This window comes from Oncorhynchus masou, unplaced genomic scaffold (genome assembly GCF_036934945.1).
Source record: "Oncorhynchus masou masou isolate Uvic2021 unplaced genomic scaffold, UVic_Omas_1.1 unplaced_scaffold_4994, whole genome shotgun sequence".
Taxonomy (NCBI): domain Eukaryota; kingdom Metazoa; phylum Chordata; class Actinopteri; order Salmoniformes; family Salmonidae; genus Oncorhynchus; species Oncorhynchus masou.
The window spans coordinates 1,365-24,388 of record NW_027011394.1 but is presented as its reverse complement, the minus strand read 5'-3'; the positions used below and the strand labels follow the sequence as shown (position 1 = coordinate 24,388).

The window sequence follows — 23,024 nt, the reverse complement described above, 5'->3', positions numbered from 1 at the left end:
TAATGTAGTGGTGTGTTGTGGTGTGTTGTGTAGTGTAGTGGTGTGTAGTGTAGTGGTGTGTTGTGTAGTGGTGTGTAGTGTAGTGTAGTGGTGTGTTGTGTAGTGGTGTGTTGTGTTGTGTAGTGGTGTGGAGTGTAGTGTAGTGGTGTGGTGTGTAGTGTAGTGGTGTGTTGTGTAGTGGTGTGTTGTGTAGTGGTGTGTAGTGTAGTGGTGTGTAGTGTAGTGGTGTGTAGTGGTGTGTAGTGGTGTGTTGTGTTGTGTAGTGGTGTGGTGTGTAGTGGTGTGTAGTGGTGTGTAGTGTAGTGGTGTGGTGTATAGTGCTGTGGTGTGTTGTATAGTGGTGTGTAGTGTGGTGTGTTGTGTAGTGTTGTGGTGTGTTGTGTAGTGTAGTGTAGTGGTAGTTGTGTAGCCCAGTGTAGTGTAGTGTTGTGTAGTGTAGTGTAGTGTTGTGTAGTGTAGTGTAGTGTTGTGTAGTGTAGTGGTGTGTTGTGTAGTGTGTAGTGTAGTGGTGTGTAGTGGTGTGTAGTGTAGTGTTGTGTAGTGTAGTGGTGTGTAGTGGTGTGTAGTGTAGTGTTGTGGTGTGTAGTGTAGTGGTGTGTAGTGTAGTGTTGTGGTGTGTAGTGTAGTGGTGTGTAGTGTAGTGCTGTGTAGTGTAGTGGTGTGTAGTGTAGTGTAGTGGTGTGTTGTTGTGTGTAGTGTAGTGTTGTGGTGTGTTGCGTTGTGGTGTGTAGTGTGGTGTAGTGGTGTGTAGTGTAGTGGTGTGTTGTGGTGTATAGTGCAGTGTAGTGTTGTGGTGTGTAGTGTAGTGGTGTGTAGTGTTGTGTAGTGTAGTATAGTGGTCTGTTGTTTAGTGTAGTGTTGTGTAGTGTAGTGTAGTGGTGTGTAGTGTAGTGGTGTGTTGTGGTGTGTAGTGTAGTGGTGTGTAGTGTTGTGTAGTGTAGTATAGTGGTCTGTTGTTTAGTGTAGTGTTGTGTAGTGTAGTGTAGTGGTGTGTAGTGTAGTGGTGTGTTGTGGTGTGTAGTGGTGTGTAGTGTAGTATAGTGGTCTGTTGTGTTGTGTAGTGTAGTGTAGTGGTGTGTAGTGTTGTGTAGTGTAGTGGTGTGTAGTGTAGTGGTGTTTAGTGTAGTGGTGTGTTGTGTAGTGTAGTTGTCTGTTGTGTAGTGTAGTGGTGTGTAGTGTAGTGTAGTGGTGTGTAGTGTTGTGTAGTGTAGTGTAGTGGTGTGTTGTGCTGTGCTGTGTAATGTTGTGTAGTGTAGTGTAGTGGTGTGTTGTGTAGTGTAGTGTAGTGTAGTGGTGTGTAGTGTAGTGGAGGTTTGTGGTGTGTATTGTTGTGTAGTGTAGTGTAGTGGTGTGTAGTGTAGTGGTGTGTAGTGTAGTGTCGTGGTGTGTAGTGTCGTGGTGTGTAGTGTAGTGTAGTGGTGTGTAGTGTAGTGGTGTGTAGTGTAGTGTAGTGTAGTGGTGTGTAGTGTACTGTAGTGTTGTGTAGTGTAGTGTAGTGTAGTGGTGTGTAGTGTAGTGGTGTGTAGTGTAGTGGTGTGTAGTGTAGTGTTGTGTAGTGTAGTGTTGTGTAGTGTTGTGTAGTGGTGTGTAGTGTAGTGTTGTGTAGTGGTGTGTAGTGTAGTGTAGTGTTGTGTAGTGGTGTGTAGTGTAGTGTTGTGTTGTGTAGTGGTGTGTAGTGGTGTGTAGTGTAGTGTAGTGGTGTAGTGGTAGTGTAGTGTAGTGGTGTGTAGTGGTGTGTAGTGTAGTGTTGTGTAGTGTAGTGTTGTGTAGTGTAGTGGTGTTTAGTGGTGTGTAGTGTAGTGGTGTGTAGTGTAGTGGTGTGTAGTGTTGTGTAGTGAGTGTAGTGTAGTGTAGTGTAGTGGTGTGTAGTGTAGTGTAGTGGTGTAGTGGTGTGTAGTGTAGTGTAGTGTGTGTGTGTGTAGTGGTGTGTAGTGGTGTGTAGTGTAGTGTAGTGGTGTGTAGTGGTGTGTAGTGTAGTGTTGTGTAGTGTAGTGGTGTGTAGTGGTGTGTAGTGTAGTGTTGTGTAGTGTAGTGGTGTGTAGTGTTGTGTAGTGGTGTAGTGTAGTGTTTTAGTAGTAGTGTAGTGTAGTGTGTGTTGTGTAGTGGTGTGTAGTGTAGTGTTGTGTTGTGTAGTGGTGTGTAGTAGTGTGTAGTGTAGTGGTGTGTAGTGTGTGTGTAGTGTAGTGTAGTGTAGTGGTAGTGTAGTGGTGTGTAGTGTAGTGGTGTGTTGTGTAGTGGTGTGTAGTGTAGTGTTGTGTAGTGGTGTGTAGTGTAGTGTAGTGGTGTGTAGTGTGTAGTGTAGTGTTGTGTAGTGTAGTGGTGTGTAGTGGTAGTGTAGTGTAGTGGTGTGTAGTGTAGTGAGTGTGTAGTGTAGTGTAGTGTAGTGTAGTAGTGGTGTAGGGGTGTGTAGTGGTGTGTAGTGGTAGTGGTGTGTAGTGGTGTGTAGTGTAGTGTTGTGTTGTGTAGTGGTGTGTAGTGGTGGTAGTGTAGTGGTGTGTGTGGTGTGTAGTGTAGTGGTGATTGTGCGTAGTGTAGTGTTGTGTAGTGTAGTGTTGTGTAGTGTATCATGTAGTGGTGTGTGAGTGTTGTGTAGTGGTGTGTAGTGTAGTGTAGTGTTGTGTAGTGGTGTATAGTGTAGTGTTGTGTTGTGTAGTGGTGTGTAGTGGTGTGTAGTGTAGTGTAGTGGTGTGTAGGTAGTGTGTGTTGTGTAGTGTTGTGTAGTGTAGTGGTGTGTATGTAGTGGTGTGTAGTGAAGTGGTGTGTGAGTGTGTGTAGTGTAGTGGTGTGTAGTGTAGTGGTGTGTAGTGTAGTGGTGTGTAGTGGTGTGTAGTGTAGTGTTGTGTAGTGGTGTGGTCTGCAGTGAGTGTAGTGTTGTAGTGGTGTGTTGTGTAGTGTAGTGTTGTGTAGTGGTGTGGTCTGTAGTGTAGTGTAGTGTTGTGTAGTGGTGTGTTGTGTAGTGTAGTGTTGTGTAGTGGTGTGTAGTGTAGTGTTGTGTTGTGTAGTGGTGTGTAGTGGTGTGTAGTGTAGTGGTGTGTAGTGGTGTGTAGTGTAGTGTTGTGTAGTGTAGTGGTGTGTAGTGGTGTGTAGTGTAGTGGTGTGTTGTGTAGTGGTGTGTAGTGTAGTGTTGTGTTGTGTAGTGGTGTGTAGTGTAGTGTAGTGGTGTGTAGTGGTGTGTAGTGTAGTGTTGTGTAGTGTAGTGGTGTGTAGTGGTGTGTAGTGTAGTGGTGTGTAGTGTAGTGGTGTGTAGTGTAGTGTTGTGTAGTGTAGTGGTGTGTAGGGGTGTGTAGTGGTGTGTAGTGTAGTGGTGTGTAGTGGTGTGTAGTGTAGTGTTGTGTTGTGTAGTGGTGTGTAGTGGTGTGTAGTGTAGTGTAGTGGTGTGTAGTGTTGTGTAGTGTAGTGGTGTGTAGTGGTGTGTAGTGTAGTGTTGTGTAGTGTAGTGTTGTGTAGTGTTGTGTAGTGGTGTGTAGTGTAGTGTTGTGTAGTGGTGTGTAGTGTAGTGTAGTGTTGTGTAGTGGTGTATAGTGTAGTGTTGTGTTGTGTAGTGGTGTGTAGTGGTGTGTAGTGTAGTGTAGTGGTGTGTAGTGGTGTGTAGTGTAGTGTTGTGTAGTGTAGTGGTGTGTAGTGGTGTGTAGTGTAGTGGTGTGTAGTGAAGTGGTGTGTAGTGTTGTGTAGTGTAGTGGTGTGTAGTGTAGTGGTGTGTAGTGTAGTGGTGTGTAGTGGTGTGTAGTGTAGTGTTGTGTAGTGGTGTGGTCTGTAGTGTAGTGTAGTGTTGTGTAGTGGTGTGTTGTGTAGTGTAGTGTTGTGTAGTGGTGTGGTCTGTAGTGTAGTGTAGTGTTGTGTAGTGGTGTGTTGTGTAGTGTAGTGTTGTGTAGTGGTGTATAGTGTAGTGTAGTGTTGTGTAGTGGTCTGTAGTGGTGTGTAGTGTAGTGGTGTGTTGTGAGGGCGCTGTTCACCGATGAAGGGGAAGGATGCAGGGAAGATGAGGTACGTGCCGTTGCTGTTGCACATGGTGAAGGTGACAGTGAAAACAAGGCCAGACTCCCCCACACAAAGAAGTGGTTCACCGCTGTCCAGTAAGACATGTCCAGACACAGCTACAGGGAGAGGGGGGGTTACACACCTGATGAACAAGGACGGACACAGCTACAGGGAGAGGGGGGAGGGTTACACATCTGATGAACAAGGACGGACACAGCTACAAGGGAGAGGGGGGGGTTACACATCTGATGAACAAGGACGGACACAGCTACAGGGAGAGGGGGGGTTACACATCTGATGAACAAGGACGGACACAGCTACAGGGAGAGGGGGGTTACACATCTGATGAACAAGGACGGACACAGCTACGAGGGAGAAGGGGGGGGTTATACATCTGATGAACAAGGACGGACACAGCTACAGGGAGAGGGGGTGGTTACACATCTGATGAACAAGGACGGACACAGCTACAGGGAGGGGGTTTTGGGGGGGATTATATACATCTGATGAACAAGGACGGACACAGCTACGAGGGAGGGGGGGGTTGTACATCTGATGAACAAGATACGGACACAGCTACAGGGAGAGGGGGAGAGAGGGGGAGTTATACATCTGATGAACAAGGACGGACACAGACTGACTACCAATGACAGACAGGCACACGGATATGTCAATGGCCTAATCGTTTTCAATCAGGGCAGGTGAAACAAGAATTTGTTCTTTAACTGACTTACCTAGATAAATCAAGGTTTCAGTCAGCCAAAATGCCTATTTTTGGAAATGAGAGTCGTGTCGTGGTGTCTCAAGTCAAAGTTAAGATTTTTTTTTTATCTGGGTCCATTTTACATTGATTTCATTTTTCCCAGTACTTGACTGTGGTCCCAATGTATTGTACGGTCTTTACTGTAATACATTGTACTGTACTGTAATTACTGAACTGTACTGCATTGTACTATACTGTAATTGCTGTACTGTAATACATTGCACTGTATTGGGGTGGTTAGAGCGTTGGACTAGTAAACGGAAGGTTGCAAGTTCAAACCCCCAAGCTGACAAAGGTACAAATCTGTCGTTCTGCCCCTGAACAGGCAGTTAACCCACTGTTCCCAGGCCATCATTGAAAATAAGAATTTGTTCTTAACTGACGTGCCAAGTTAAATAAAGGTAAATAAATAAATAATTGTACAGTAATACATTGTACTGTAATGTACTGGGATGTAATTTATTTTACTGTATTGTACTGTAATGTAATTTATTGTACTGTACTCTTATGTATTGTATTCTACTGTAATGTAATTTATTGTACTGTACTCTAATGTATTGTATTCTACTGTAATGTAATTCTATTGTACTCACTCTAATGTATTGTACTGTACTTAATGTATTGTACTGTACTCTAATGTATTGTACTGTACTTTAATGTATTGTACTGTACTCTAATGTATTGTACTGTACTTAATGTAGTGTATTGTACTGTACTCTAATGTATTGTATTGTATTGTACTGTACTCTAATGTATTGTATTGTATTGTACTCTAATGTATTGTACTGTACTGTACTCTAATGTATTGTACTGTACTGTACTCTAATGTATTGTATTGTACTGTAATTTAATGTAATTTATTGTACTGTACTGTACTCTAATGTACTGTACTGTACTCTAATGTATTGTACTGTACTGTACTCTAATGTATTGTACTGTACTGTACTCTAATGTATTGTACTGTACTGTACTCTAATGTATTGTACTGTACTGTACTCTAATGTATTGTACTGTACTGTACTCTAATGTATTGTACTGTACTGTACTCTAATGTATTGTATTGTACTGTAATGTAATTTATTGTACTGTACTGTACTCTAATGTATTGTACTGTACTGTACTCTAATGTACTGTACTGTACTGTACTCTAATGTACTGTACTGTACTCTAATGTATTGTACTGTACTCTAATGTATTGTACTGTACTCTAATGTATTGTACTGTACTCTAATGTATTGTACTGTACTCTAATGTATTGTACTGTACTCTAATGTATTGTATTGTACTGTACTCTAATGTATTGTATTGTATTGTACTGTACTCTAATGTATTGTATTGTATTGTACTCTAATGTATTGTACTGTACTGTACTCTAATGTATTGTACTGTACTGTACTCTAATGTATTGTATTGTACTGTACTCTAATGTAATTTATTGTACTGTACTGTACTCTAATGTACTGTACTGTACTCTAATGTATTGTACTGTACTGTACTCTAATGTATTGTACTGTACTGTACTCTAATGTATTGTACTGTACTGTACTCTAATGTATTGTACTGTACTGTACTCTAATGTATTGTACTGTACTGTACTCTAATGTATTGTATTGTACTGTAATGTAATTTATTGTACTGTACTGTACTCTAATGTATTGTACTGTACTGTACTCTAATGTACTGTACTGTACTGTACTCTAATGTACTGTACTGTACTCTAATGTATTGTACTGTACTCTAATGTATTGTACTGTACTCTAATGTATTGTACTGTACTGTACTCTAATGTATTGTACTGTAAATATATATATAAAAATGTATTGTACTGTACTCTAATGTATTGTACTGTACTCTAATGTATTGTACTGTACTCTAATGTATTGTACTGTACTCTAATGTATTGTATTGTACTGTACTCTAATGTATTGTATTGTACTGTACTCTAATGTATTGTATTGTATTGTACTCTAATGTATTGTACTGTACTGTACTCTAATGTATTGTACTGTACTGTACTCTAATGTATTGTATTGTACTGTACTCTAATGTAATTTATTGTACTGTACTGTACTCTAATGTACTGTACTGTACTCTAATGTATTGTACTGTACTGTACTCTAATGTACTGTACTGTACTCTAATGTATTGTACTGTACTGTACTCTAATGTATTGTACTGTACTGTACTCTAATGTATTGTATTGTACTGTACTCTAATGTATTGTATTGTACTGTACTCTAATGTATTGTACTGTACTGTACTCTAATGTATTGTACTGTAAATATATATATAAAAATGTATTGTACTGTACTCTAATGTATTGTACTGTACTCTAATGTATTGTACTGTACTCTAATGTATTGTATTGTACTGTAATGTAATTTATTGTACTGTATTGTACTGCAATGTAATTTATTGTACTGTACTCTAATGTACTCTAATGTATTGTATTGTACTGTACTCTAATGTACTCTAATGTATTGTGTTGTACTGTACTGTACTCTACTGCAATGTAATTTATGGTACTGTACTCTAATGTACTCTAATGTATTGTATTGTACTGTACTCTAATGTACTCTAATGTATTGTATTGTACTGTACTCTAATGTACTCTAATGTATTGTGTTGTACTGTACTCTCATCTACTCTAATGTATTGTATTGTATTGTACTGTACCTGCATACAGACAGTGATGACCAGACAGGTCTGTGCCAGCAGGGCGAAGGACTGGTAGTCGGCAATGTCTCGCCCGTCGTCTCGGACCGTGTCGTACATGGCAGCGTAGGGGATGAAGAACAGCACTACTGAGCTGTAGATACTGTGGAGGGCACACTTAAAGAAGGCTGTCTTACTGAAGTACTGATTTATCTGGCCTGGAACGTACAGCTGGGGGTGCTGGAAACTCCACATGTCATTCACATCCTGGACACCAGGGGGAGACAGTGAGGTAGGAAAAATATTCTCAATTACACAAATCTAAATGTGGGAGAAACAAGAAATGCACACGCATATTGCATAAACACATTAATTCCTGCACACACACATGAACACATTAATTCCTGCACTCACGCAAACACATTGACATCACACATGTTTTACCTGGTCAAACAGACTCATACCCAGTACAGGAAGTGCTGTGTAGACTAGGTTATACAACGTGATGAACCACTCGTCATACACGGTCTGGCAGAAACACAATCAGATCATCAGAGACAAATAAACTTATATATCTGAAAATACTGAACAGTTGTTTTAAAGGGGTAGTGCAGTCAAAAATGTGATTTTCTGTAAAAAAATAAAGAATAATAATTGATTTCCACACTACGAGGTCGAAATAACACTCTGAAATTGTATAAATGATAATAATGCCCTTTTAAGTGTAAGAGTTTATTTGTTTTGAATTTTTACACACTTTTTCTCCACAATTTCGTGATTTTGATCTTGTCTCATCGCTGCATCTTCCCAACGGGCTCGGAGAGGAGAAGGTCGATTCATGCGTCCTCTGAAACATGACCCACCGAAATGCACTTCTTAACCTTTTTGGGATAGACGGCAGCATTTTCACTTTTGGATGAATAGCGTGCCCAGAGTGAACTGCCTCCTACTCTGTCCCAAATGCTAATATATGCATATTATTATTACCTGAGAAAAATCCAATCAGGAAGTGGGACATCTGAGGTTTGTAGTTTTTCAAAGCTTGGCCTACCGAGTACACATTGAGATATGGATGAGGTTGCACTTCCTAGGGCCTCCACTAGATGTCAACCGTCTTTTGAAATTTGAATGAGGATTATAAAGGAGGGGCTCATGAGACCTGTTTGAGTCAGTGGTCTGGCATAGTGCCTCGGTCTCATCACGTGCTCCCGACAGAGTTACCTCTCGTTCCGGTGCCTTCTGAAGACAAAGGAGTTCTTTGGTTGGAACCTTATTGATGTTTTATGTTAAAAACATCCTGTGACGATCGATTCCATACATCGTTTTGACATGTTTCTAAAGGACTGTAATGGAACCTTTGAGTTTTTGTCTGGATGAAATGCCTGCGCCTCATGAAGATGGATTACTGGGCTGAACAACTTAACAACAAGGGCTATTTGGACATAAATGATGGAACTTTATGGAACAAATTAGTCATTTATTGTCGAACTGGGATTCCTGGGAGTGCCTTCTGACAAAGATCATCAAAGGTAAGTGAATATTTATGGTGTTGTTTCTAACTTTGTTGATTCCAAAATGGCGGATATTCCTCTGGCTGTTTTGGGTTCTGAGCGACTTTCTCAGATGATGCTTTTTCTGTAAAGTTTTTTTCAAATCTGAACACAGCGGTTGCATTAAGGAGATGTCTATCTTTAATTCTGTGAATAACACTAGTATCTTTTGTCAATGTTTATTATTAGTATTTCTGCAAAACCACCAGATGTTTTGGAATTAAAGCATTACTGCATGTAACTCGTCAATGTGAACTGAGATTTTTGGATATAAATATGCACATTATCGAACAAAACATACATGTATTGTGTAACATGATGTCCTATGAGTGTCATCTGATGAAGATCATCAAAGGTTAGTGATTAATTTGATGTATATTTCTGCTTTTTGTGACTCCTATCTTTGGCTGGAAAAATGGCTGTGTTTTTTCGACTTGACTATGACCTAACATAATACGTTGAGTTATTTTCATGACATAAACACACACAGTGATTTATTAGACATACAACAATGATTTAAAAATGTAATGACTGCACGGGGCTTTAAAGAAATAGAAGTAGTGGAGTATACCAGTTGCTTTAGAATTCAACGTTGGGTTGACCAAAGAAATATCTCCCTCCCCTTTTCTCCCCCTCTCTCTCTCCATCCCCTTTTCTCCCCCCGCTCTCTCTCCCTCCCCTCTTCTCCCCCCTCTCTCCTCCCTCCTCTTCTCCTCCCTCTCTCTCCCCTCCCCTCTTCTCCCCCTCTCTCTCTCTCTCCCTCCCTCTTTCCCTCCCCGCTCTCTCCCTCCCTCTTCTCCCTCCCCCTCTTCTCCCCTCTTCCCCCTCCCCCCTCTTCTCACCCTCGCTCTCTCCCTCCCCTCTTCTCCTCCTTCTCTCTCCCCCCTCCCCTCTTCTCCCCCTCTCTCTCCCTCCCCTCTTCTCACCCCGCTCTCTCCCCTCCTTCTCTCCCTCTCTCTCCCTCCCCTCTTCTCCTCCTCTCTCTCTCCCTCCCCCCTCTTCCTCCCCCGCTTCCTCCCTCCCCCCTCTTCTCCTCGCTTCCTCTCCCTCCCCCCTTCTCCCTCCTCCTCTCTTCTCCCTCCCTCCCCTCTCTCTCCCCTCCCCTTTCCTCCCCCGCTCTCCCTCTCCCCCTCTTCTCCTCCCCCTCTCTCCCTCCCCCTCTCCCCCCTCTCCCCCTCCTCCCCCTCTCTCCCCCTCCCCCTATTCTCCCCCTCCCTCCCCTCTTTTCCTCCCCCCACTCTCTCCCCCTCTTCTCCCCCCCTCTCTCTCTCCCCTCCCTCTTCTCCCCCTCTCTCTCCCTCCCCTCTTCTCCCCCGCTCTCTCCCCCTCCCTCTTCTCCCCCGTCTTCCTCCCCTCCCCCTCTTCTCCCCTCTCTCTCCCTCCCTCTTCTCCCCCACATCTCTCCCTCCCCTCTCCCCCCTCTCCTCCCTCCCCCGTCTCCCCCCCTCCTCTCTCCCCCCTCTTCTCCCTCCCTCTCCCCGCCTCTCCCTCCTCTCCGCCTCCCCCTCCCTCTTCTCCCCCCGTCTCTCTCTCCCTCCCCCTCCCCCTCTCTCTCCTCACCCTTTCCCCCCGCTCTCCCTCCCTCCCTCTTCTCCCCCTCCTCCCCTCCCTTCCCCCCCCTCCCCCTCCCCCCTCTCCCTCCCCTCTTCTCCCCCCTCTCTCTCTCCCCTCCCCTCTTCTCCCCCGCTCTCCCCCTCCCCCTCTCTCACCCTTCTTCTTTTCTGTCATACCTGTGCTGAGAATCCGCAGAAGAAGGCGACTCAGAAGTGGACGAAGGTAAAGGTGAAGTTCTTGTAGAAGAAGTAACGCAGGAACTTACACACATCCCCAGGTAGGACCAGCGACCGTGGGACCAGGAGGAGGCGCTGTCAATTCCATGAAAAAAAACAACCGAAAAAAACAACCTTTATTTTAAATTGTACAAACAACAACAGACTAATAGACCGTTAAAGCATTGATAAAAGTTCGAAGTATAAAAATGTGGGTTTTGCATTTTGATTTAAAAACGTCACTGGTGTGTCAGTGGCCCTCTTACCTCTAGGAAGCGAAACTGAGCGAAGGAGTAATCAGAAGAGAGGACCGCCTGCATCCCCTCCTGACCGCTTATACCCACACCTATATGAGCAGCTGGAGAGAGAGGAGGAGAGGGAAAGAGAGGGGAGGAAAGAGGGGGAAGGGAGAGGGGGGGGGGGTAGAGGAGGCAGAGAGAAGGTAAGCATATTGTTCAGGGACCATTGGGCCCAGAGGGTTAAGCTCAAGTTCACAACTTTTCTCTCTGCAGCATTATCATACACTATTTGACTGGTGTAGTTATCTGATCCTTGATCTGCAGTCAAAGGGTGCTCCTATATGGACCCTGGGGCAGCAGGGAAGCCTAGTGGTTGGAGCGTAGAGACGGCAGGGTAGCCTAGTGGTTAGAGTTTAGAGGCAGCAGGGTAGCCTAGTGGTTGGAGCGTAGAGACGGCAGGGTAGCCTAGTGGTTAGAGTTTAGAGGCAGCAGGGTAGCCTAGTGGTTGGAGCGTAGAGACGGCAGGGTAGCCTAGTGGTTAGAGTTTAGAGGCGGCTGGGTAGCCTAGTGGTTAGAGTGCAGAGGCAGCAGGGTAGCCTAGTGGTTAGAGCGTTGGACTAATAACCGGAAGGTTGCAAGTTCAAACCCCCGAGTTGACAACGTACAAATCTGTCGTTCTGCCCCTGAACAGGCAGTTAGCCCACTGTTCCTAGGCCGTCATTGAAAATAAGAATTTGTTCTTAACTGACATGCCTAGTTAAATAAAGGTTAAAAAAAAAGCAGTGCACTATTGAGGTGATTAGGGTGCCATTTTGGACAGTATATTGTAAGTTACCTTTAATCATGCTGACGTCGTTGGCCCCGTCTCCTATGGCCAGAGTGACGGCCTGTTTGTATTTCTTGACCAGCTCAACCACCTGGGCCTTCTGTAGGGAGTCACCCTGCAGCAGATCACTGTCTTACAGACAGGCTGTACGCAGGAACAGCAGCTCCATGCTCCCCTCTAGGCATAGGCCTGATGGGGGAGGGGGACAGAGGGTAGAATCTAATGGCAACATCAAACAGGGATGTCCAGATCCTATTCAACGGACTCAGAATCAGTTAAACGTGTCTAAATGTATCTCATCCTTTTAACATGTGTCTTATCTGTCTAAAATATGGGCACAATCAGATAGTTGACACGATAAGGAATCAGGGCGTTAGTGCAAGATTTACAGAATCAGGTCTCACCAGACCACAGTAAATAGGACGGTAGTGTCTCACCAGACCACAGTAAATTAGTGTCTCACCAGCCAAGTAAGACGGTAGTGTCTCACCAGGTAGTGTCTCACCAGACTGATTTACAGTAAATAGGACTGTAGTGTCTCACCAAACTACAGTAAATAGGACGGTAGTGTCTCACCAGACCACAGTAAATAGGACGGTAGTGTCTCACCAGACCACAGTAACAGGGACTGGTAGTGTCTCACCAGACTACAGTAACAGGACTGTAGTGTCTCACCAGACTGATTTACAGTAAATAGGACGGTAGTGTCTCACCAAACTACAGTAAATAGGACGGTAGTGTCTCACCAGACCACAGTAAATAGGACGGTAGTGTCTCACCAGACCACAGTAAATAGGACGGTAGTGTCTCACCAGACCACAGTAAATAGGACGGTAGTGTCTCACCAGACCACAGTAAATAGGACTGTAGTGTCTCACCAGACCACAGTAAATAGGACGGTAGTGTCTCACCAGACCACAGTAAATAGGACTGTAGTGTCTCACCAGACCACAGTAAATAGGACGGTAGTGTCTCACCAGACCACAGTAAATAGGACTGTAGTGTTTCACCAGACTGATTTACAGTAAATAGGACTGTAGTGTCTCACCAGACCACAGTAAATAGGACGGTAGTGTCTCACCAGACCACAGTAAATAGGACTGTAGTGTCTCACCAGACCACAGTAAATAGGACGGTAGTGTCTCACCAGACCACAGTAAATAGGACGGTAGTGTCTCACCAGACCACAGTAAATAGGACTGTAGTGTCTCACCAGACTGATTTACAGTAAATAGGATGGTAGTGTCTCACCAGACTACAGTAAATAGGACTGTAGTGTCTCACCAGACTGATTTACAGTAAATAGGACTGTAGTGTCTCACCAGACTGATTTACAGTAAATAGGACGGTAGTGTCTCACCAGACTGATTTACAGTAAATAGGACTGTAGTGTCTCACCAGACTGATTTACAGTAAATAGGACGGTAGTGTCTCACCAGACTGGTTTACAGTAAATAGGAATGTAGTGTCTCACCAGACTGATTTACAGTAAATAGGACTGTAGTGTCTCACCAGACTACAGTAAATAGGACTGTAGTGTCTCACCAGACTGATTTACAGTAAATAGGATGGTAGTGTCTCACCAGACTACAGTAAATAGGACTGTAGTGTCTCACCAGACTGATTTACAGTAAATAGGACGGTAGTGTCTCACCAGACTGATTTACAGTAAATAGGACTGTAGTGTCTCACCAGACTGATTTACAGTAAATAGGACTGTAGTGTCTCACCAGACTGATTTACAGTAAATAGGACGGTAGTGTCTCACCAGACTACAGTAAATAGGACTGTAGTGTCTCACCAGACTGATTTACAGTAACAGGACGGTAGTGTCTCACCAGACTACAGTAAATAGGACTGTAGTGTCTCACCAGACTGATTTACAGTAAATAGGACGGTAGTGTCTCACCAGACTGATTTACAGTAAATAGGACTGTAGTGTCTCACCAGACTGATTTACAGTAAATAGGACGGTAGTGTCTCACCAGACTGATTTACAGTAAATAGGACGGTAGTGTCTCACCAGACTGATTTACAGTAAATAGGACTGTAGTGTCTCACCAGACTACAGTAAATAGGACGGTAGTGTCTCACCAGACTGATTTACAGTAAATAGGACAGTGATGTCTCACCAGACTGTGTCCGCTTGATGACCAGGCCGTACTCCCTGCTCACCTCCTCGTCCCTGACCACCTTCAGCTTGTTCCCCTGGCTTGTTACCCTCTGGGCATGAAATTGGCCTCCTCCTCTGCACCTGGTTTCATGGTGCTCCATGCATTCCTGGTTCAATACAAAACAAATCCTCTCATCTCATTCTATTCCACCATGTCTATGTTATCAACCCTGGGATGGGATGTTATCAACCTGGGGATGAGATGGGATGTTATCAACCTGGGATGGGATGTTATCAACCTGGGATGGGATGTTATCAACCTGGGATGGGATGTTATCAACCTGGGATGAGATGGGATGTTATCAACCTGGGATGAGATGGGATGTTATCAACCTGGGATGGGATGTTATCAACCTGGGATGGGATGTTATCAACCTGGGATGGGATGTGATGGTCTATTCTGGTTCTGAAGAATAGTAACAATGACAGGCCTTGTTCCAATCCCAATTTACAACCCGGCCAACTAATCCGTCTCCATTTAAAGGCCATTATAAATTGAATGAGGTGTATTGGTGCTGGGTAGGTAGTAAACCCTGGACAAACGGTGTTAGTATTGTGGCAGGCAGGGTTATGATGTCAAACCCTCTGACCTCAGTTCCTGTCTGACATCGTCTGAGTTGTTGGCCGACACGATGAAGATGTCGTTCATCTCCTCTCGCAGCATGTTGCAGGAGTAGCCAATGTTCTCCGCCGTCTCTGTCACATCACAAAAACACACAATATGATAGTTGGAGACAGACACAGTGTTGTGGACATATGGTCCTACACATCAAAGGAGGTTGGTGGCACCCTAATTGGGGAGGACGGCCTCGTGGTAATGGCTGGAGCTGAATGAGTAGAATGGTATCTAATACATGCCACCGTAGGTCTCTTCACAATCCCCAAGTCCAGAACAGACTACGGGAGGGGCACAGTACTACATAGAGCCATGACTACATGGAACTCTATTCTACATCAGGTGACTGATGCAAGCAGTAGAATCAGCTATAAAAAAACAAGTACAAATACACCTTAAGGAACAGGGGAATTGGAATGGAGTGAATGGAATGGAGTGAATGTAATGGAGTGAATGTAATGGAGTGAATGGAATGGAGTGAATGTAATGGAGTGAATGGAATGGAGTGAATGGAATGGAGTGAATGGAATGGAAGTGAGTGAATGGAATGGAAGGGAGTGAATGGAATGGAGTGATTGGAATGGAGTGAATGGAATGGAGTGAATGGAATGGAGTGAATGGAATGGAAGGGAGTGAATGGAATGGAGTGATTGGAATGGAGTGAATGGAATGGAAGGGAGTGAATTGAATGGAGTGAATGGAATGGAGTGAATGGAATGGAGTGAATGGAATGGAAGGGAGTGAATGGAATGGAGTGATTGGAATGGAGTGAATGGAATGGAAGGGAGTGAGTGGAATGGAGTGATTGGAATGGAGTGATTGGAATGGAGTGAATGGAATGGAGTGATTTGAATGGAGTGAATGGAATGGAGTGAATGGAATGGTGTGAATGGAATGGTGTGAATGGAATGAAGTGATTGGAATGGAGTGAATGGAATGGAGTGAATGGAATGGAGTGATTGGAATGGAGTGAGTGGAATGGAGTGAATGGAATGGAATGGAGTGAATGGAAGGGCGTGAATGGAATGGTGTGAATGGAATGGAGTGAATAGAATGGTGTGAACGGAATGGAGTGAATGGAGTGAATGGAGTGAATAGAATGGAGTGATTGGAATGGAGTGAATAGAATGGACTGAATGGAGTGAATGGAATGGAGTGATTGGAATGGAGTGAATAGAATGAGTGAATGGATTGAATAGAATGGAGTGATTGGAATGGAGTGAATAGAATGGAGTGAATGGAGTGAATGGAATGGAGTGAATGGAATGGAGTGAATGGAGTGAATGGAATGGAGTGATTGGAATGGAGTGAATAGAATGGAGTGAATAGAATGGAGTGAATGGAATGGAGTGAATGGAAGGGCGTGAATGGAATGGAGTGAATGGAGTGAATGGAGTGAATGGAATGGAGTGATTGGAATGGAGTGAATGGAATGGAGTGAATGGAATGGAGTGATTGAAATGGAGTGAATAGAATGGAGTGAATGGAGTGATTGAAATGGAGTGAATGGAATGGAGTGATTGAAATGGAGTGAATGGAATGGAGTGAATGGAATGGAGTGAATAGAATGAAGTGAATGGAATGGAGTGATTGAAATGGAGTGAATGGAATGGAGTGATTGAAATGGAGTGATTGGAATGGAGTGAATAGAATGGAGTGAATGGAATGGAGTGATTGAAATGGAGTGAATGGAATGGAGTGAATGGAAGGGAGTGAATGGAAGGGAGTGAATGGAATGGAGTGAATGGAATGGAATGGAGTGAATGGAGTGAATGGAATGGAGTGATTGGAATGGTGTGAATGGAATGGAGTGAATGGAATGGAGTGATTGGAATTGTGTGATTGGAATGGAGTGAATGGAATTGAGTGAATGGAATGGAATGGAGTGAATGGAATGGAGTGAATGGAATGGAATGGAGTGAATGGAATGGAGTGAATGTGAATGAGTGAATGGAATGGAGTGATTGGAATGGATTGAATGGAATGGAGTGAATGGAATGGAGTGAATGGAATGAAGTGAATGGAATGGAGTGAATGGAATGGAAGTGAATGGAATGGTGTGATTGAATGGAGTGAATGGAATGGAGTGAATGGAATGGAGTGAATGGAATGGTGTGATTGGAATGGAGTGAATGGAATGGAGTGAATGGAATGGAGTGAATGGAATGGAGTGAATGGAGTGATGGAATGGAGTGAATGGAATGGAAAAATGAGTGATTGGAATGGAGTGAATAGAATGGAGTGAATGGAGTGGATTGAAATGGAGTGAATGGAATGGAGTGGATTGAAATGGAGTGGAATGGAATGGAGTGAATGGAATGGAGTGAATAGAATGGAAGTGAATGGAATGGAGTGATTGAAATGGAGTGAATGGAATGGAGTGGATTGAAATGGAGTGATTGGAATGGAGTGAATAGAATGGAGTGAATGGAATGGAGTGATTGAAATGGAGTGAATGGAATGGAGTGAATGGAAGGGAGTGAATGGAAGGGAGTGAATGGAATGGAGTGATGGAATGGAATGGAGTGAATGGAGTGAATGGAATGGAGTGATTGGAATGGTGTGAATGGAATGGAGTGAATGGAATGGAGTGATTGGAATTGTGTGGATTGGAATGGAGTGAATGGAATTGAGTGAATGGAATGGAATGGAGTGAATGGAATGGAGTGAATGGAATGGAGTGAATGGAATGGAGTGAATGGAGTGAATGAGTGAATGGAATGGAGTGATTGGAATGGATTGAATGGAATGGAGTGGAATGTAATGGAGTGAATGGAATGAAGTGAATGGAATGGAGTGAATGGAATGGTGTGATTGGAATGGAGTGAATGGAATGGAGTGAATGGAATGGAGTGAATGGAATGGTGTGATTGGAATGGAGTGATTGAAATTGTGTGATTGGAATGGAGTGAATGGAATGGAGTGAATGGAATGGAATGGAGTGAATGGAATGGAATGGAGTGAATGGAATGGAGTGAATGTAATGGAGTGAATGGAGTGATTGAAATGGAGTGAATGGAATGGAGTGATTGAAATGGAGTGAATGGAATGGAGTGAATGGAATGGAGTGAATAGAATGAAGTGAATGGAATGGAGTGATTGAAATGGAGTGAATGGAATGGAGTGATTGAAATGGAGTGATTGGAATGGAGTGAATAGAATGGAGTGAATGGAATGGAGTGATTGAAATGGAGTGAATGGAATGGAGTGAATGGAAGGGAGTGAATAGAAGGGAGTGAATGGAATGGAGTGAATGGAATGGAATGGAGTGAATGGAGTGAATGGAATGGAGTGATTGGAATGGTGTGAATGGAATGGAGTGAATGGAATGGAGTGATTGGAATTGTGTGATTGGAATGGAGTGAATGGAATTGAGTGAATGGAATGGAATGGAGTGAATGGAATGGAGTGAATGGAATGGAGTGAATGGAATGGAGTGAATGGAGTGAATGAGTGAATGGAATGGAGTGATTGGAATGGATTGAATGGAATGGAGTGAATGGAATGGAGTGAATGGAATGAAGTGAATGGAATGGAGTGAATGGAATGAAGTGAATGGAATGGAGTGAATGGAATGGTGTGATTGGAATGGAGTGAATGGAATGGAGTGAATGGAATGGAGTGAATGGAATGGAGTGAATGGAAGGGCGTGAATGGAATGGAGTGAATGGAGTGAATGGAGTGAATGGAATGGAGTGATTGGAATGGAGTGAATGGAATGGAGTGAATGGAATGGAGTGATTGAAATGGAGTGATTGAAATGGAGTGAATAGAATGGAGTGAATGGAATGATTGAAATGGAGTGAATGGAATGGAGTGATTGAAATGGAGTGAATGGAATGGAGTGAATGGAATGGAGTGAATAGAATGAAGTGAATGGAATGGAGTGATTGAAATGGAGTGAATGGAATGGAGTGATTGAAATGGAGTGATTGGAATGGAGTGAATAGAATGGAGTGAATGGAATGGAGTGATTGAAATGGAGTGAATGGAATGGAGTGAATGGAAGGGAGTGAATGGAAGGGAGTGAATGGAATGGAGTGAATGGAATGGAATGGAGTGAATGGAGTGAATGGAATGGAGTGATTGGAATGGTGTGAATGGAATGGAGTGAATGGAATGGAGTGATTGGAATTGTGTGATTGGAATGGAGTGAATGGAATTGAGTGAATGGAATGGAATGGAGTGAATGGAATGGAGTGAATGGAATGGAGTGAATGGAATGGAGTGAATGGAGTGAATGAGTGAATGGAATGGAGTGATTGGAATGGATTGAATGGAATGGAGTGAATGGAATGGAGTGAATGGAATGAAGTGAATGGAATGGAGTGAATGGAATGGTGTGATTGGAATGGAGTGAATGGAATGGAGTGAATGGAATGGAGTGAATGGAATGGTGTGATTGGAATGGAGGATTGGAATGGAGCGATTGGAAATGAGTGAATGGAATGGAGTGAATGGAATGGAATGGAGTGGAATGGAATGGAATGGAGTGAATGGAATGGAGTGAATGTAATGAGTGAATGAGTGGAATGGAATGGGAATGGAATGGAGTGAATGGAAGGGAGTGAATGGAAGGAGTGAATGGAACGGAGTGAATGAACGGAGTGAATGGAATGAGTGAATGGAATGGAATGGAGTGAATGGAGTGAATGGAATGGAGTGAATGGAATGGAGTGATTGAACGGTGTGAATTGGGAATGGAATGGAGTGATTGGAAATGAGTGAATGGAATGGAGTGAATGGAAATGAGTGAATGGAATGGAGTGATTGGAATGATGAATGGAATGGAGTGAATGGAATGGTGTGATTGGAATGGAGTGATTGAAATTGTGTGATTGGAATGGAGTGAAATTTGATTGGAATGGAGTGAATGGAATGGGAGGAATGGAGTGAATGGAATGGTGAATGGAATGTGAGTGAATGGAATGGAGTGAATGGAAGGGAGTGAATGGAATGGAGTGAATGGAATGAGTGAATGGAATGGGAGTGAATGGAATGGAATGGAGAATGAATGGAGTGAATGGAATGGAGTGAATGGAATGGATTGGAATGGAGTGATTGAAATTGTGTGATTGGAATGGAGTGAATTGGAAAATGGAGTGAATGGAATGGGAGTGATTGGAATGGAGTGAATGTAATGGAGTGAATGGAGTGAATGGAATGGTGTGAATGGAATGGAGTGAATGAATGGAGTGGAATGGAATGGAGTGAATGGAATGGAGTGGAATGGAATGGAGTGGAATGGGAGTGAATGGAATGGAGTGAATGGAATGGAATGGAGTGAATGGAGTGGAATGGAATGAGGAATGGAATGGATGATTGGAATGGTGAATGGAATGGAGTGAATGGAATGGAGTGATTGGAATTGTGTGATTGGAATGGAGTGAATGGAATGGAGTGGAATGGAATGGAGTGAATGGAGTGAATGGAATGGAGTGAGGAAATTGGAAATGGAGTGAATGGAATGGAGTGAATGGAGTGAATGGAATGGTGTGGAATGGAATGGAGGAAATGGAATGGAGTGAATGGAAGGAGTGAATGGAAGGAGTGAATGGAATGGAGTGAATGGAATGAAGTGAATGGAATGGAATGGAGTGAATGGAGGAATGGAATGGAGTGAATGGAATGGAGTGAATGGAATGGAATGGAGAATGGAGTGAATGGAATGGATTTTGGAATGGGAGTGATTGGAATTGGTAGTGGATTGGAATGGAGTGAATGGAATGGAGTGGAATGGAATGGAGTGAATGGAATGGAGTGAATGGAATGGAATGGAGTGAATGGAGTGAATGGAATGGAGTGAATGGAATGGAGTGAATGGAATGGAGTGAATGGAATGATGGTGTGAATGGAATGGAGTGAATGGAATGATGGAGTGATTGGAATTGTGTGATTGGAATGGAGTGAATGGAATTGAGTGAATGGAATGGAATGGAGTGAATGGAATGGAGTGAATGGAATGGAGTGAATGGAATGGAGTGAATGGAGTGAATGGAATGGAGTGAATGGAATGGAGTGATTGGAATGGAGTGAATGGAATGGAGTGAATGGAATGGAGTGAATGGAATGAAGTGAATGGAATGGAGTGAATGGAATGGAGTGAATGGAATGGAGTGAATGGAATGGAGTGAATGGAATGGTGTGAATGGAATGGTGTGATTGGAATGGAGTGATTGGAATTGTGTGATTGGAATGGAGTGAATGGAATGGAATGGAGTGAATGGAATGGAGTGAATGGAATGGAATGGAGTGATTGGAATGGAGTGAATGGAATGGAGTGAATGGAATGGAGTGAATGGAATGAAGTGAATGGAATGGAGTGAATGGAATGGAGTGAATGGAATGGAGTGAATGGAATGGAGTGAATGGAATGGTGTGAATGGAATGGTGTGATTGGAATGGAGTGATTGAAATTGTGTGATTGGAATGGAGTGAATGGAATGGAATGGAGTGAATGGAATGGAATGGAGTGAATGGAATGGAGTGAATGGAATGAATGGAATGGTGTGAATGGAATGGAGTGAATGGAATGGAGTGATTGGAATTGTGTGATTGGAATGGAGTGAATGGAATGGAGTGAATGGAATGGAATGGAGTGAATGGAATGGAGTGAATGGAATGGAGTGAATGGAGTGAATGGAGTGAATGGAATGGAGTGATTGGAATGGAGTGAATGGAATGGAGTGAATGGAATGGAGTGAATGGAGTGAATGGAATGGAGTGAATGGAGTGAATGGAATGGAGTGAATGGAATGGAGTGATTGGAATGGAGTGAATGGAATGGAGTGAATGAAATGGAGTGAATGGAATGGAGTGAATGGAATGGAGTGAATGGAGTGAATGGAATGGAGTGAATGGAATGGTGTCAAACATGAAAACATGCATATGATACTGTTTCATTCACTCCATTTTGACCAATATTATGATTTGTCCTCCCCTCAGCAACCTCCACTGCTTTACATGAATTACATTCCAACCGTCACAATGAGCCCGTCCTCCTGTAGCCCCATCCCACCAGCCTCCTGTAGCCCCATCCCACCAACCTCCTCTGGGTTAGACATAGAGATAGATGTGGCTTAAGTACCTTGATGGTTTGGAAGAAACAACAACATCGTTGTCCAGAATAAGATAACATTTATTTTATTTTTATTTTACCAACCCTTTAAATATCCAATGCAGCCATTTGAGCTTAACATCAAATCTGGGTAACAATTAAATACCTTACTGTTATTATTTTCAATTAAAATTGTAAAAAATTTCAATTAAAAATTGCTTCTTTGCAAAGAGCAATTTCTCACGCAAGAATTTTGGCTAGGACTCTCTGGGAAAACCTATTATTAATCTGTTATATGTGAGGCAGATAGCTGAGATTATGTTGCTTGTTGACTAACCCTGTTTGTCGCCAGTGAGCACCCAGATCTTGATGTCAGCTTTGGCGAGCTGCTCGATGGTCTGTGGCACACCATCCTGAGCTTATCCTATGGCTGTAGCTCCCAGCAACTACACACACGCACACACGCACACACACACACACACACACACACACACACACACACACACACACACACACACACACAGACACCATATACTCCTTTTCTATCTGTAAGAGCAAACTGACCCTGGTTCAGTGTTCAGGCATACCATTATCTTTTTATATATTTAACCTGTTTGAAGCTAAACTGACCCTGGTTCAGTGTTCAGGCATACCATTAGGTATTTTTATATATTTAACCTGTCAAAGCTAAACTGACCCCTGGTTCAGGGGTAATTTACTGTTAAAACATGAAATTAAGCAGGAACTTTTTATTGGGAAGTTTATTTATAATTTTCCCTGGATTTAATTTTCAACCGGCCAACTTCACTTTAAGACATACTGTGTCATCCAGTCTTTGTCTGGAGACGTTCATCTGATCCTGGTTTAAGTGTTTAACTCCTTCCTACCATCAGGTCTTTCTCTATCTCCTCATAGGGTCGAGTTTGTCCTCTCTGTCCTCCAGGGCTGTGCTGGTCTCATGGTGGCGCTGTTTCCAGCTGCTGAAGTATTCCTCATCCAGGTCCTTATAAGCTGAGCCAGGGTCCGCAGGCCCTCACCAGCAAACTCCTGTAGGGACAGAACACACACACAATTTTTATACAATGTGATTTGGGATGGCTTTATATTTATTGAGCCACTCTTTCACAGAAGTACAGGGAGGAAGAGAGAGACACTCAGAGTCTCTCTCTTCTTCCTTCCTCTGTCTCCCCCTCTCTATGTCTCCCTCTCTCCGTCTCCTCTCTCCGTCCCCCTCTCTCCGTCTCCCCTTCTCATGTTTCCCCCTCTCTCCGTCTCCCCCTCCCTCCGTCTCCCCCTCCCTCCGTCTCCCCCTCTCTCCGTCTCCCCCTCCCTCCGCCTCCCCCTCCCTCCGTCTCCCCCTCTCTCCGTCTCCCCCTCTCTCCGTCTCCCCCTCCCTCC

At 43.5% G+C, this 23,024-nt stretch overlaps 1 pseudogene; it reads right to left on the bottom strand.

Moving 5' to 3' along the window:
* Window positions 1-3,953: 3,953 nt before the first annotated feature.
* LOC135535692 (probable phospholipid-transporting ATPase IM) lies at window positions 3,954-22,673 on the bottom strand (annotated as a pseudogene).
* Window positions 22,674-23,024: the final 351 nt, after the last annotated feature.